A 17585-nucleotide genomic window follows, 5' to 3' on the forward strand; every position below is an offset into this window, starting at 1 on the left:
ACTCATAAAAATACTAACAAATTCTGTGTCTTCCTGCAGAAAAACAAACAGCACATGACACAGATATCCTTGCACTATGGCGCATACAGCCACTCCCAAAATCACACTCTCTCACATATAGATAGTTATATACTCTTACACACATATACACTGCGTTTCACATATGTAGTTACTGACAAATGTACAACTGAGATAAACATTCAATCACTAACACACCCTTACATACAGTCACCCAACCATACAGTCCATCACAGATGCACTCTTAAAACCATGCACCCACTGAATCACCCACTCACACATCTAGTCACAGAGTCACACACACCCTACCCACACCAACACTCAGGCACCCATACAGATACTCAGACAACCAATCAATAACCCATATAGACACTCATATAGCTATTCACAAAACCATGCAGTCACTTATACACCAACACACAGACACATACAGACATTCACACAGTTTAGTCACTAGTCTGCAGTAAGATACATTTAATGACTCACTTATAGAGTCAGTTACGCACCTAGAAAATCATCCATTCACAGACTTGTACACCCACTTATTCTTCAACAGGCCTTTCCCTATATATATTAAACATATTAAAACTGTTCAGAAACACATACTCAATGGATGATGTCATCAGTGATGTCATCAGTAATGTCATTTGAGATGTCATCAGTGATGTCACTGACCATGTCATGAGTAATGTAATATGTGACGTTATCAGCAGTGCATTGCGCGGGCGTGAGTTATAGTTAGCTGAACTAACTATAACAGGGGAATTTCTAGGGTTTTGTACGAGGGAAATGTCCAGCTAACTATAACACCCCTGAAACCTATTGTTTTTGCAGTGAATATATATATATATATATATATATATATATATATATATATATATATATATATATATATATATATATATATATATATATATATATATATATATATATATATGTGTGTGTGTGTGAGTGTGTGTGTATATATATGTATTCACCTCATTAAACCCAACCCCTAAACTCCACCCACATACCCTAAAAATCACCTAACCACTGAAATACCCATATTCACCCTAAACCCTAAAAATCCACTTGCCACCCAAATACCCTCACCCACTCTAAGCTCAAAAAAAATCCCTTTCCACACAAATACCCTTACCCAACATAAGCCCTAAAAATCCATTACCCACCCTAAACCCTAAAAACACCATTGCCACCCAAATACCCCTGCCCACCCTTAAACCCTAACAACACCATTGCCACCCAAATACCCCTACACACCCTAAACCCTAAAATCCTTTTGTCACTCAAATACCCTTACCCACCCTAATCCCTAAAAATCCTCTTACCACTCAAATACCCTTACTCATTCTAAACCCTAAATATCCCCTTGCTAGCCAAATACGCATACCCACCCTAAACCCTTGCCACTCAAATACCCTTACCCATCCTAAACCCTAAAACCCCCCTTGCTACCAAATCCCCTTAACCACCCTAAACCCTAAAAATCCCCTTGCCACCAAATATCCCCACAAAGTCTAAATCATAAAAAGTCCCTTGCGACACTAATTCCCCTTCCCATCCTAAGTCCTTTAAATTCCCTTGTGACCCAAATACCTTAACCACCCTAAACCTTAAAGATCCTCTTGCCACCAAATACCCTTACCCACCCTAAATCCTAAAAATCCCCTTGCCACCCGAATACCCTTAAACACCCAAACACTCAAAAACACCCTTGCCACCCAAATACTCCTACCCACAATTAATCCTAAAAAGTCCCTTGTCACCCAAATAGCCTTACACACCCTAAACCCTAAAAATCCTTTTGCCACTCAAATACCCTTGCCGACCTTAAACCCTGAAAACTCCTTTGCCACCTAAATACCCTTACCCCCCCTAAACCTTAAAAATCCACTTGCCACCCAAATACCCTCACGCACCCTAAAAGCACATTTGGCACCCAAATACCCCTACTCACTCTAAATCCTAAAAAGTCCCTTGCCACCTAAATATTCATACCCACCCTAAAACCTAAAAATACTCTAGCCACCCAATACCCTCACCCACCCCTTAACCCTAAAAACAACCCTGCGACATAGGAGAAGGGTAACAGTACTCATTCATACCGGCAGGTAGGAAATAGAAATACGACAAGCCGGCAACACAGATATTCGGCTCCATGTCTGCCAGCCAAAGGGATGAGGCAGTGGAGCTAATGTTCAAAGATGAGTCATTAGTGCGGTGAGAGCAACTCGTGGGGCGACTACTGGCTCTAACGGGAGTGACAGTGAAAGTAAATTGAAGTCATTGGAGAAATTAATGTGCAACAGACAAACTAAATGGTGGGAACATAAATCTCTGCAAAAATATTTGGCAGTGGGGCCTGTCCCAAGGGAGCTGAGAATTCTAATTGCCCCAGCTTTGAGAACACCAAACCAGAGATGCTCAAGGAAAGAGCAGAGAGCAACATATAGGCATCTAATCGCTTAATTAGATTGGTAAAATACGCAGAAATTGATAGAGTAACTCTGCAGCTACAAATTGATCAGCTAAATGCAGAGTTTGATAGGGATGAACAACAGGAGCTGGTTAAGCAGTACCAAGGTGATATAATCATTTGTTTGAAAAAGTACGAAGAGATCATTAAACAGTGAAAGACACAAATTCATGAGTGATAAATAAGATTACAAGGTCAAATATTTTGTTTTGCCCGGCGATTTGATAATCTCAAGCGTCAAAGGCTAATGGAAGGAAACAGATTCTTACAGAAGCAGAGATCAGGTGACACTGAAACTGATTTGAGCTTTGAGCTTGAAACAGATACAGGCATAAACACTGCAGGAGGGGCTAGAGCAGGGGTGTAACACATGTGATGCGGAGGTGCCCAATCTCCAGGGGCCCCCCTCCGCACTGCACTTTGGCTGGAGAGCTCCAGATTAAGTTCGGAGGGGGCCCCTCCACGTACCCTGCAGGGGGCCCCCCTCAAGTTTCATTACGCCACTTGGCTAGAGGTGTGACTGACAAAGTATTCATAATTTTTTTTGTCAGCGCACTAGTCATTGCACGCCGCACTGTCTCATTTCTCTATTTAAATGAACAGTAAGCGGACGCGCAGCGCTTGACAGGCTGTTCCTGAATGTGAATTTCCTTGCTTTAATTAAATATTGCACACAATTGTATTTTACTGCTGCCTCAATATTGTAAATTTATGCTGCTGCTATTGTTCTTTTAAAATTAACTTTCCTGCTACTTTGCTCAGTTCGTTTCAAGTTTCCTGATCGCTAACACGCTAACTTTTTGAGCGGCGGACATTTTTAGAGTGCCACGCGTTTCTTTTGTCAGCGCACTAGTCATTGCACGCCGCACTGTCTCATTTCTCTATTTAAATGAACAGTAAGCGGACACACAGCGGAAGCGCGCAGCGGGCGTGCCGGCGCGACTTGCAAACCCGTCTGCGCCCGTCCGCGCCTGTCCGGGACCTGGGGCCATGATCTCTGGTCGATGTGCCCCTAATCTCCTGACTTCATTGATGTACTCATCTGAACAGTTGTTAAAATATCGCCCATGCATTGACTTTAATTGCACTATTCACTCTGCTTTTAATGATGTCTTCTGTTGTAACTGTAATTTTTCATTTTGCACTTTGCTTCCTATAGATAGAAGCTATGCTACTTCATTTAGCTCTCCCTCTCCCCCTTCTGTAAGAAAGACTGCTCGGTTGTTTGGTGGGAACTCTGCTACCAAAGCTTTTACATTCTGGCATGTGTACTGTCGTTCACTACCTAAACATAAGATGGACATATTTGACCTCTTAAATAGTGAACATCCTGATGCACTCTTTCTTACTGAAACCTGGCTATACTCTAGCTCGGGTCCTGACGTGGCTGTGGCTTTGCCGTCTAATTACGCCATAGTTAGAAGAGACAGGATTAGTGGAAAGGGCGGAGGAATTGCGATAATCTATGAAAAGTCATATCAGTGTAAATTAGAAGACCTAGTCAGTTTAAATTCTGAAGCAGCTTTTTTCAAAATTACGTTGACACCTCAAATTACCTTGTCAGGCATTTTTGTTTATCGCCCCCCTGGACCCGCTAATGCCTGGGCTTTGTCTCTACCTGAGCTAGTGGTGTCATATCTTCTTAATACGTCAAATTTTATTTTATTGGGTGATTTTAACTTACATCTTGAAAACTTGAACTGTATAACTAGCCGCACACTGATCACGGATCTTGCAGCTTTAAATCTTTTACTTAGTAACAGTGGCCCCACACATATTGCTGGTTATTTGTTGGATCCTATTTTTTCCAATTTGGCCTGCATTCAATGTGATGCCGCTCTTCCCTTATGCTGGTCTGATCACTTCGCTACCAAATTTCAGTGTTTTTTAATCGGTTTCCTATCATAGCTCCGGTGAGTAATCCTCAAGGAATTCGAAATTGGAGCAGATTGGATTTTACATTGTTTAATAGGACCATCACTAATAATATCCCTACTTTGGAACATATATCAACGAATTCAGCTGGCGTTATTCATGAATGGATTTCGACTGCTGTTGATTGTTGTCTTCCTTTAAGTTCAAAAAAGAAATATAATCATCTTTCGCCAGCTCCCTGGTTCTCGGAACAACTAAGGATCGAGAAAACAAAGTGCAAAAATTTGGAAAGGAGCTGGAGAAGGAGCTACTCACAAGAATCTAAATCCAATTATAAAGTAGCTTTACAACAATATCAAGCTCTTTGTAAACTGGCCAGGAAGGAATATGTATCCTTGACTATTTCCAATGCCTCAAATTGCCCACGTACACTTTTCAGTATGGTTAAAAAACTCGCTGGGTCAGATAGACACTCAAAGCCCCCTGTCCTTAATGAACAACAGTGTGACAACCTTGCTTGTTACTTCGTGAATAAAGTTGAACAAATACATTTGTCAATGCAAACAGTTCAGACAGTGGCATCTGTTACATCCTCTCCTAAATTTGAGATCGAGCATAGAGCTAGGGACTCCAATACTCTTGCGACATGGACACTGTTAGATTTTAACTCTCTTAAAAAAATTCTTAACAGTATTAAATCTGGTTCCCCTCCATCTGTATTTCAGCAATTGGATCAACCCTCTCTGATGCTCATTATGCAGCTACTAAATGCCTCTATTGTAGAAGCAACCGTCCCTTCAGATTGGAAACATGCGATGGTCCTCCCGTTGCTGAAAAAGACAAATGCTGATCCCGCCCAGCTGTCTAATTTTAGACCTATTTCTCTGCTTCCTATCTACTCCAAAATTTTGGAGAAACATGTCAATCAACAACTTTATCTGTTTGTGGACGCTACTAACCTTTTACATCCGTCTCAATCAGGATTTAGGGCAGGTTTTTCCACTGAGACAACTCTACTTGGAGTATCAGAGGTACTACGTCAGCGGTTGGGTAGTGGTGACACCGTAGCCCTGATATTGCTCGATTTGAGCGCGGCATTTGATACGGTGTCCCACTCTGTATTATTAAACTCCCTGCAATCCTTTGGCATTACGGGCACTGCGCTGGATTGGATCACATCTTTTCTCACTAAGCGGACGTTTCAAGTTTTTTCATCCAGTGCCTCTTCTAAAATCTATCCTGCTGCCCATGGAGTGCCTCAGGGTTCTATTCTGAGTCCCCTTTTGTTTAACTTGTATGTTAGACCTGTGGCTACGATAGCTGACGAATCTGGGTTGTCTTTGTTCTCTTATGCGGATGACACCCAGATAATTTTTTCTCTTTCTTCGGGCCAGATAGGCGGTCCCTCGGTCCTCCAGACCGGTTTAAGAAACATCACATCATGGATGCATGACAATCTCCTTAAGCTGAACGGCGAAAAGACCGAGGTCCTCATTTTTGGGAAAAATAAAAATCTCTGGGGTCCTCAGCACTGGCCTTGTGAGATGGGCACTCTTCCTCAACCCTCTGCTTTTGTTCGCAATTTGGGAGTTTTGATTGATGATAATCTCTCCATGAAATATCAGGCTGTGAAGGTGGCAGCCACTTGCTTCACTATTTTAAAATGGTTGAGGAAAATCATTTGGATGCTTCCGGTTTCCGTCCAGAAAACCATAGTCCAGGCTCTTGTGACTTCAAGAATGGACTATGGAAACATTCTTTATTTGGGATCAAATAAGGATGTTACCCGAAAGCTTCAAGTGATTCACAATTCTGCAGCTAGGCTTCTATGCCACCTCCCCAAAAACTCTTCTACCTCCAGTGCTCTTCACAAACTTCACTGGCTTACGATCACTAACCGTGTGAAGTTTAAAGCACTGTGTTTTATGCATAAAATTAAAAGTGGCTCGTCGCCTAAATATTTAAAATCTCTGGTCCATCCTTATATACCCTCTCGGTCATTGCGCTCGGCCTCCCAGGGCAAATTCACGGTGCCCAGAGTCAAATTGACTAGAGTGGGTGGCCGCTCCTTTGCCTATTTAGGTCCAGTGCTCTGGAACTCTCTTCCAACTGCCATTTGCAATGAACCCTCTTTCATGAATTTTCGCAGGTCTGTAAAAACCTGGCTATTTAATCAATAGTTACTCTTTATTGTACTTTCAGGGTCTTCTGTCTGGTATTTCAGCACTGGGAAACCCTAGGTGGGTAGCTGTGCGCTCTATAAAACTAACCAAATAAATAAAATAAATAGAGGAGCTGAATTTCTAAGGATAGATCGTTGCCAGACAATAGGGGCTTGATTACGACTTTTGTGGTGTGGCACCAGGTCTGCCCCGCCACTGCACCACCAAAGCCATGGTCAGACCACCCCCAGATTATAAGTGTCCTCCTGTCTGGTGGGCTAGTTTTTGGCGTTCCCACAGTGGTGCCTCGAAAAATGGGTACCGCAGTAGGAACGCCAAAACCACTTCCTGCACGCCATGGACTGGAAAGTCCATACCATGCAGGAACTGGGGCACATGCATACAGGGGGGCAAATGATGTGCCCCCGTGCATGCATCCTCATTCAGAGGCCCCCCGTTGTTTCCTCTCCGTGTTCATGAAGGAGGAACCTCCATGACACCACCGGCGCAAAGGAAACTCGTAATACGCTTGACGAGACTGCGGCAGTCTCACCATGCATATTGCGGCCTCCTGACCGCCGCAACACCGCCAGACTGTGGCAGGGCTATGTTGGGCCGACCGACTGACTCCTACTAGGGTGGTCAGAAAACCGCCCCAGCTGCGCCCCCATGTGTCTGGTGGTCCATGGACTGCCAGACTCATAATCAGGCCCTAAGACCTTGCAGTCAAAAGTACAAAAATTAAAAGGAAGAGGCGGAAACAGGACAACTGGCGAGGCATCAAAAACAAAATTCGGGACCTGGCTTCGCCGTGCTGCAAAATGGCCGCATAGAGTGCGAGCTCTGCCGGCCAAGCACAGAATCCTTAGTAAACACAAGCTCCGGGGAACCATCCAGCCGCAACAAGGAGCGCGTATACTGTAGCCAGATATGCCAACCCTCCCGATTCAGGCAGGAGACTACCGATTTCAAGGCTAGTCTCCCGCCTCCCGATTCCTGCAAGCAATAACCCGATTCCTCGGGGGTTTCAGCTGACAGAGCTCGGTATTGTGTAACGTGCTAATTCTTCCAGCAATAGTCAGAGTGGTGATATAAGGTCTCTAGAAGGGGTGAAAAACTAACAAAACTTCATTAACAAGTGAATGGTCTTTTAAAGACCTGTGAAGTACTCGGGGGCGGCTATGTGTGTGCCCGGTAAGTTGTTTCAACCCGGGCTGCCATACAGGGGGGTGGGGTGGGGGGTGGTATATGCACTGCCAGCAACCTGCCAGACAGTGCACAACACTTGTGTCGTGTCCCCACGGAGACACAGGACACAGGTAGGAGTTATCTATTTCTTTATTCTTTCTCTGCGCAGAGCTGCTTGCAAGCACATCTACCCACGCTCCCTCGTCCCCTCTACTGTCCCCTCCCCACACCCTTGACCGGATGTGGTGTCCAGTTACCCTGGGGTCCCCATGGTCCACTGCAGGGTCCTAGTGCCCTGCCCCAGGTCACTACATCTCCCCCTTTTGTCACAAAGAATGACGAGAAAGTAACAACACACAGACGTGTAGGTAGGTGATAGATGCTGGTCTGTCATGGCACAGTTCGGTGTGTTTCCCATCACTATATTTCTTCTATTAGTCTCTTTGGCCGTCTGCATGTTCTTCGCGGGCCGGCCCCGTCTGTTGCTCTTCCTCTGGTCCCTCTCTATTGTCTGTTTCTTTCTTGTTGTGCTCCTGCTCTTCTTGTTCTGCTGTCTCCGTGTCATGGTCTGGCGACGAGGGTGGGATGTCATAGTCTTCCTTTTTCTTCTCCTTTAATCCTTTGAAGTGTGAGCTATTTCTTGTTATCCTCCCATGCTCTGACTCTGCCGTGATCATTGGGCCCTTCACTTTTGTTACTGTTAGCGGGTCTTTGGAGAACATGCTGTCAGATTTTCTTTGTTGTTGTTGACGCACTACTACCGTGTCTCCTTCCGGGTCTGACGAGATGGCGTGCCGCTTGGCGTCTACATATCTTTTCATTTTTTCTTTCGCCTCTCTGTCCCTATCTGCAATGATGCTGTGATCTGGTGGCACGGTTGCTTCTATTTGCGGTAGCTTTATCCGACTCGTTCTTCCCAGTACTAGCTCTGCTGGGCACCTTCCTGTGGAGTTGTGAGGTGTGTTTCTGTAATCACGTAGTACTAGGCACAGCGCTTGGCTAAGTGATATCTGTGCTAGCTTTGCCCTTTGAACTGCCTTTTTGATGTTCCCCATGAACCTCTCCACCATTCCATTCGCTTGAGGCCACAGCGGTGTTATTTTCCTGTGGTTTATCCCTAGATAGGCCATGAATCTGCGGAAATCTTCTCCTGAGAATGGAGGGCCATTGTCTGTTTTTATTGTTTCTGGTAAACCCCATACTGCAAAAATGTCATCCAATATCGGTAGTGTTGCTGTGGCTGATGTCGATGAGACCTGTCGCACTATCGGAAACCGTGAGTATTGGTCGATGACCACAAGCAGGTAGTTGCCTGTGTCCAGGGGCCCAAAGAAATCAGCTGCTAATGTTGTCCACACCGCTCTTGGAAGTTCGGGCATTTGTAGTGGCTCATGCCTAGCCGGTGGTCCTGTCACTTGAAAGAGGTGGCATGTCGATATGATTACTTATACCATGCGATCTCGGCCGGGGAACCATACTTTCTCTCTTAGTAGTTTCTTAGTAGCTACTATGCCTCGGTGTGACTCATGAGCAAGATTGACCAGTTGCCTCCGGAGTGAGCTTGGTATCACGATTCTCATCCCTCTCATCATTATCCATGTGTCCGTTTCGGACAGTTCCTCATTGATCTTCTTGAGAGCTAGCACTTCTTCCTTGCATACTCCTGTTCCCCTTGTGCAATTATTGTTGCGGTACCTCCATCTCTACTTTCTTGTAATCTCCATGGACATTTGCAGCGTGGCATCGCCCTTGCTCTTCCTTGCTAGCTCTAGTAGTGTTATCGGCGCTGGGGTGTTTTGTTTCAGTACGAAGTTGAGGTATTCTTCTGCCATTGATGTCGTCTCATGGACCTGCGGTAATGGGTGTCTCGACATGTAGTCTGCCGGATTTTGTTCTTTCCCTGGCTTGTGCACAATCGTGAAATCATAGTCCATTAATCTTATGCCCCAGCGTTCAATCCGGGGTGGCAGTTTGGCTGATGGGCTGCCATAGATCGTCACTAGCGCCTGGTGGTGAGTTATGATTTTGAATTACTTCCCGTAGCTAAACATGTGGTAGTGTTCACATGCCCACACCACTGCTAAGCTCTCCTTTTCTGGTTGCGAGTATGCTTTTTCAATGTCTGTTAAGCTTTTGCTTGCATACACAACAATTTTCCCTTATGAGTCTCTCCCTGGCAGATGCTGCGCTAGAATTGCTCCCAGTCCTACTGGGCTGGCATCGACAGTCAGTTCAGTGCAGAGTAACGGGTCAAAGTAGGCCAGATGTTCCACCATCATCACTGCTTGTCTTATTTCCCCGAATGCCTTGTTGCATTCCTGGTACCAAATGAACTTCTGCCCTTGTTTAGTCAGTTCTCTTAGTGGTGTGCTCACTGTGGCGAAGTCCTGTATGTACCGCGCACAGTAGCTAGCGAGGCCCAGGAAAGATCTTATTTCTGCAACATCCGTCGGAGAATTTGCATTCTTCAGTGTTTCAACCTTGCTGGGATCTGGCCTCATCCCTTGTTTGGAAAGGATGTGTCCGAAGAACACTAGTTCCCCTCTCCCCAGCTCGCATTTCTCTCCATTTAATGTTAGGCCTGCTTGCTCTTGAACTCTTGAACTGTTAATCCCACAACTGGGATACATTTAATCTGGGAAAAACATCCGTAGAAGTATCGAATAAATTATGAACATTACATTTTCTATTCATCGTTTAAGACAGACAATATCTGGGAACTTTTGCTCATGTTGCAAGACGACATTATTTCCGCCATTCATCCGTTCTGAATAAAGAAATGATACTTTTTAGAATGTAAAAGTTAGTAGACTAGAGAGGTCTAAAGCCACTTCTTCCCGAGCTGATGATGCGAGGTCCCTATGCTGACGGAGAGGACGATGACTCTACATGACGGCAGAAAACTTTAATTCTTCTACAGAGGACCGGTTCTGACTTAGGATCTGACTTTTAGACAGAATAGGTAAATATGAGAGAAAATGAATTTTGTATTTAATTGGCTTTTCTTGAAATTTTAGATAAATGAACAATTTGTTTGAATTACTGTCTCGGGTGATTATTTCTGGTCATGTTTATTTGATTTTATTGTGTATTCATTGAAATGTTCTTCGCTAGATTTACAAGCAACTAAGCTGGTCGCATTGACCTCAAAGTACAGGCAGATTACACAGAGCTATATGAGAAAGGTGGTTTCTCCTTTACAAGGCACGGATAGTGTGATTTAGGGTGAATGTTGGTGTAATGGGCCCCACCAGCGTATGATGTGTGTATGCGTGTGTGACTGTGAAATCATTCCATCCGTAGAAGTGGAGGGGATTCGGAAGCTCTGATCTGCACCAGTTTCTTGGTAGCCGATTGATGGTTAGCTATTGTCTTGATCTAGCGGAATTGCGTGTATATAGGCTTGTTGATTATTGATTGATATTCTATGTATTGTGAATGGCTTCTGGGATGTAGGAAGTCGGTAACAGTTCCGTAGTAGAGCAGAGGGAGTGTTGCTCTCAGAAAAAGGCGGGATTGTTGGCCCTGTATGCAGACAGGGGAAAACGTGTGACAATTGAAGTTGCGCGTCACATTGTCTGGGTTCGACAAGGAAGCATCGTCGTGTGTTGCCATTAGAAACGTTTTCTGTGTGAGAGAAGTGTATATGATAGCAAAGGTTATCTGTGAAACTCTGGTCTTAAGTCCCAGGGATCCGTAAGGTTTGCCGTTAAAGCTTACCGCTGGAGAAGTAATAGGTATTCTCGGAGCTTGTTAGAAGGACAGGGCAGAGGTAAGCGCTGCTTTGTTAACGTATGATATAATTCTGTAGTAGGACAGACTGTTCGCTGTTCTCGGGAAAGACAGAATTCTGTGTGAATGTACTACATTTTCTGGTGTGTAAGTGCGTGAATGGGGAGGCATTCTGGTTAATTGTGAAACTCTTAGGAGCATTCCGAAGGGAAACAGTTAAATTGATGCTTGTTAGCAGGGTAAAGTGGAGGGATGTGTTACTTTATCAGCGGAAGTAACGATTCTGTAGTAGGGCAGAGGTAAGCGCTCCCCTGGGGAATGGCAGGATTCTCGTGGGAAAGGTCTTTTGCTGTTCTGTGGCTAGCGAAGCAGACAATGGAGATGTTTGTACGTTGTAACTAACAGACTCGTGGAAGTCGAAATAAAGTCTACCGAGTAGTCTTGAAAAGGAGGGGTAGACGAGAAGGACAGGAGACAGGAGCAAAAGCGACTGCAGCGGCTGTTGATGTCAGGGGGACCGCGCTGTGATTGGACAGTGGGCTAGAACAGAGGAAGCGCAGAGATTGGTGCGTTAGTGTGAGTCGCGCTGGGATTCGCGGACTGAGTCAGTGACGTAGACGCTCCAGGATTGGTGCGTTAGTGTGAGTCGCGCTGGGAGTCGCGGACTGAGTCAGTGACGTAGACGCTCCAGGATTGGTGCGTTGGTGTGAGTCGCGCTGCAATTGGACAAAAGATCGTACAGCTGTAGTAAGAGTAAACAGCTAGTGGAAAAATAAGAAAGATGTATTACCATGCTGAGGAAAAGAAGAAAAAGTCCTTGTTCAGTAAGGTTAAAACCTGGTTCGACAAGGATAAGGATATCATAACTAGGGAAGGAGAGTTACTTCCTCCGACCAGAACCCCCGCATCCTTTATGGTTGCAAAATATGGGTATCATACCTGTATTTGGTAAGACAACTGGGCGACGTATACTAGAGAGGATGGGGTTTTGGCTTTCCCGGGACATGGCTCATTTAATCTGGCTGTGTTAAGAAATTTACGGGAGAAGATGATGAATCTAGAGCCTCGGCCTAGGCCGACGCAATTCGAGGCATTGGTGGAATGGGAAGATGAAGTACATGAGCGAGAAAAGCAGAGGAGTGGAGGTAACTACCGATATATGTTCGGTAGAAAATATGATCGCGAAACCCATCATGACAGAATGAGAAGGTGGCGAGATGACAGTATGACCGAGGGGTTATATCCTGTAAGAACAGCAGAGGAATCAGGAGGGAGAAAATGTACAGAGAAAGCCCATAATGTAGAGACCAGAAGGTATGGGGCAAATGAGTCTGATGATGATATCTTAGAGGACATGCTCTACAAAAGACCACCCCCGTATAGAAGAGAACCAGAGGTAGGAACAGCAGTTAGCCCAATGAGAAACACCCTGCGGATTATAAATACGGAGGCTACAGCCCCTGAGCTGAAAAGCGGTTGTTCTCTGGCAGACAGAGAAAGAGAGAGAGAAAGAGAGAGAGAAAGAGAGATAGAGAGAGAAAGAGAGAGAGAGAGAGAGATAGGAAAAGAGAGAGAGAGAGAGAGAGAGAGAGAAAGAGAGAGAGAGAGAGAGAGAGAGAGAAAGAGAGTTAGAGAGAGAGAGAGAGAGAGAAAGAGAGATAGAGAGAGAGAATGAACTTGAAAATGAAAAGACCAGAGAACTAGCAAGAACTACATCTGAACTAACAGAGAAAATCAGGGAGCTGACTAAGAATCTTGAGGCTGTTACAGTGCCTGTGACAATAGGCCCGGTTATGCCGATTTTTGACAAGCAGAGGACGGGTGAAAATGGTTTGACGGTGCCATATGTGGGCAATAGGTTGATTGTACCTCCGGAACAAGCAGAAATGAGAGCGGGAGCAACACAGTGGAGAACAGGAGAAAATCAGTGGAGACATACTGTGTGTGGAGGGGAAATGAGTGTGCAGACTAACTCAAGTTTGAATTCTGGATGTATGGAAGGGAACAGAGGATCAATTTTGGAACCGCAGAGGGTGGCAGAACCAGGGGGTGCAGAAAAATCTGTGATAACTGCTGAAGATTTGAATGACTGGCTGAAAACATTACAGAAAAAGGAGAAAGAGTCACAGGGGATGGATGTAGCTAGGCTACGTATGGAAATGGAAGAGTTGATAGTAGGAACCATACCTACAGAAACACTGAAGAATTATGAGGAAGGGGAGATTCTCTTTCTCTGTAAAAGTATCACATGGAGAGCAAAGAACATACATGACAGGTTGAAAGGAATAGCCAGTGAAGTGGGAATTGACATGGATAAGGTGAAAGCTTTACAGAAAACATACAGAGTGGATTTTTCAGACAAAGATATTGAGAATCTGAACCATGCAGGCCGAACAGGACAGATTAAGGAAATGATTACCTTGTTAAGGAAATGGGGAGATGTAGAAAGATGGAAAGACAGATGGTATCGAAAGCGAGAGGGTGGAATGGATAGAACCTACTCAGCATTTCCCCTGACAGAAAAAGAGAAGGCAGTAACAGCTTATCCCATGAGAGAGATTCCAGGAGGAGGGTATGTACATGTCCCATGGACCAGACAGGATATTTTATCATTTACGAATGATTTCTCTCGCTGAAGGGAAAAGCCAGTGGAGTGGTACAGACAAGTCGACAGATTTGTAAAGCTGTCAAAAGTACTGTGGATTGACCTGAATAGTCTGTTTGATATAATTCTACCAGCAGACCTGTGGGCAGAATGTAAAATAGTCATAGACTGGCCCTCTAAAGAATACCCGAGAGATCAAAAGACAGGAGCTCCAGACCCGGAGGTCATGAAGAAATATAAGCAGGTCATGGCCTTCTTGAAAAATAAAGTACCCCCCAAGGAGACAGACTGGGTTAAAATAGACCGAACACATCAGGAATTGAAAGAATCAGTCCATGCTTACTATGAAAGACTGATACTAGCTTTTAAGCAGTTCAGTGGAGATGAACACCTGGGTGACAAGGATCTGAGTCATTTTGTGTACAGATTTGTATATGGTTTGCGGCCTGAAATCAGTGAAATGATACGGCAGCATACCGTGGACTGGCAGAGTAAGAAGATTGATGAGATTTTGAGACATGCAAAATACTTCAGTGATGAGATTGAGGCAAAGCAAAGGAAGCTGAAAGAAAAGGTGATGTGTGTATGCGTGTGTGACTGTGAAATCATTCCATCCGTGGAAGTGGAGGGGATTCGGAAGCTCTGATCTGCACCAGTTTCTTGGTAGCAGATTGATGGTTAGCTATTGTCTTGATCTAGCGGAATTGCGTGTATATAGGCTTGTTGATTATTGATTGATATTCTATGTATTGTGAATGGCTTCTGGGATGTAGGAAGTCGGTAACAGTTCCGTAGTAGAGCAGAGGGAGTGTTGCTCTCAGAAAAAGGCGGGATTGTTGGCCCTGTATGCAGACAGGGGAAAACGTGTGACAATTGAAGTTGCGCGTCACATTGTCTGGGTTCGACAAGGAAGCATCGTCGTGTGTTGCCATTAGAAACGTTTTCTGTGTGAGAGAAGTGTATATGATAGCAAAGGTTATCTGTGAAACTCTGGTCTTAAGTCCCAGGGATCCGTAAGGTTTGCCGTTAAAGCTTACCGCTGGAGAAGTAATAGGTATTCTCGGAGCTTGTTAGAAGGACAGGGCAGAGGTAAGCGCTGCTTTGTTAACGTATGATATAATTCTGTAGTAGGACAGACTGTTCGCTGTTCTCGGGAAAGACAGAATTCTGTGTGAATGTACTACATTTTCTGGTGTGTAAGTGCGTGAATGGGGAGGCATTCTGGTTAATTGTGAAACTCTTAGGAGCATTCCGAAGGGAAACAGTTAAATTGATGCTTGTTAGCAGGGTAAAGTGGAGGGATGTGTTACTTTATCAGCGGAAGTAACGATTCTGTAGTAGGGCAGAGGTAAGCGCTCCCCTGGGGAATGGCAGGATTCTCGTGGGAAAGGTCTTTTGCTGTTCTGTGGCTAGCGAAGCAGACAATGGAGATGTTTGTACGTTGTAACTAACAGACTCGTGGAAGTCGAAACAAAGTCTACCGAGTAGTCTTGAAAAGGAGGGGTAGACGAGAAGGACAGGAGACAGGAGCAAAAGCGACTGCAGCGGCTGTTGATGTCAGGGGGACCGCGCTGTGATTGGACAGTGGGCTAGAACAGAGGAAGCGCAGAGATTGGTGCGTTAGTGTGAGTCGCGCTGGGATTCGCGGACTGAGTCAGTGACGTAGACGCTCCAGGATTGGTGCGTTAGTGTGAGTCGCGCTGGGAGTCGCGGACTGAGTCAGTGACGTAGACGCTCCAGGATTGGTGCGTTGGTGTGAGTCGCGCTGCAATTGGACAAAAGATCGTACAGCTGTAGTAAGAGTAAACAGCTAGTGGAAAAATAAGAAAGATGTATTACCATGCTGAGGAAAAGAAGAAAAAGTCCTTGTTCAGTAAGGTTAAAACCTGGTTCGACAAGGATAAGGATATCATAACTAGGGAAGGAGAGTTACTTCCTCCGACCAGAACCCCCGCATCCTTTATGGTTGCAAAATATGGGTATCATACCTGTATTTGGTAAGACAACTGGGCGACGTATACTAGAGAGGATGGGGTTTTGGCTTTCCCGGGACATGGCTCATTTAATCTGGCTGTGTTAAGAAATTTACGGGAGAAGATGATGAATCTAGAGCCTCGGCCTAGGCCGACGCAATTCGAGGCATTGGTGGAATGGGAAGATGAAGTACATGAGCGAGAAAAGCAGAGGAGTGGAGGTAACTACCGATATATGTTCGGTAGAAAATATGATCGCGAAACCCATCATGACAGAATGAGAAGGTGGCGAGATGACAGTATGACCGAGGGGTTATATCCTGTAAGAACAGCAGAGGAATCAGGAGGGAGAAAATGTACAGAGAAAGCCCATAATGTAGAGACCAGAAGGTATGGGGCAAATGAGTCTGATGATGATATCTTAGAGGACATGCTCTACAAAAGACCACCCCCGTATAGAAGAGAACCAGAGGTAGGAACAGCAGTTAGCCCAATGAGAAACACCCTGCGGATTATAAATACGGAGGCTACAGCCCCTGAGCTGAAAAGCGGTTGTTCTCTGGCAGACAGAGAAAGAGAGAGAGAAAGAGAGAGAGAAAGAGAGATAGAGAGAGAAAGAGAGAGAGAGAGAGAGATAGGAAAAGAGAGAGAGAGAGAGAGAGAGAGAGAAAGAGAGAGAGAGAGAGAGAGAGAGAGAAAGAGAGTTAGAGAGAGAGAGAGAGAGAGAAAGAGAGATAGAGAGAGAGAATGAACTTGAAAATGAAAAGACCAGAGAACTAGCAAGAACTACATCTGAACTAACAGAGAAAATCAGGGAGCTGACTAAGAATCTTGAGGCTGTTACAGTGCCTGTGACAATAGGCCCGGTTATGCCGATTTTTGACAAGCAGAGGACGGGTGAAAATGGTTTGACGGTGCCATATGTGGGCAATAGGTTGATTGTACCTCCGGAACAAGCAGAAATGAGAGCGGGAGCAACACAGTGGAGAACAGGAGAAAATCAGTGGAGACATACTGTGTGTGGAGGGGAAATGAGTGTGCAGACTAACTCAAGTTTGAATTCTGGATGTATGGAAGGGAACAGAGGATCAATTTTGGAACCGCAGAGGGTGGCAGAACCAGGGGGTGCAGAAAAATCTGTGATAACTGCTGAAGATTTGAATGACTGGCTGAAAACATTACAGAAAAAGGAGAAAGAGTCACAGGGGATGGATGTAGCTAGGCTACGTATGGAAATGGAAGAGTTGATAGTAGGAACCATACCTACAGAAACACTGAAGAATTATGAGGAAGGGGAGATTCTCTTTCTCTGTAAAAGTATCACATGGAGAGCAAAGAACATACATGACAGGTTGAAAGGAATAGCCAGTGAAGTGGGAATTGACATGGATAAGGTGAAAGCTTTACAGAAAACATACAGAGTGGATTTTTCAGACAAAGATATTGAGAATCTGAACCATGCAGGCCGAACAGGACAGATTAAGGAAATGATTACCTTGTTAAGGAAATGGGGAGATGTAGAAAGATGGAAAGACAGATGGTATCGAAAGCGAGAG

This window comes from Triturus cristatus, chromosome 1_1 (assembly GCF_964204655.1).
Source record: "Triturus cristatus chromosome 1_1, aTriCri1.1, whole genome shotgun sequence".
NCBI classification, from domain to species: domain Eukaryota; kingdom Metazoa; phylum Chordata; class Amphibia; order Caudata; family Salamandridae; genus Triturus; species Triturus cristatus.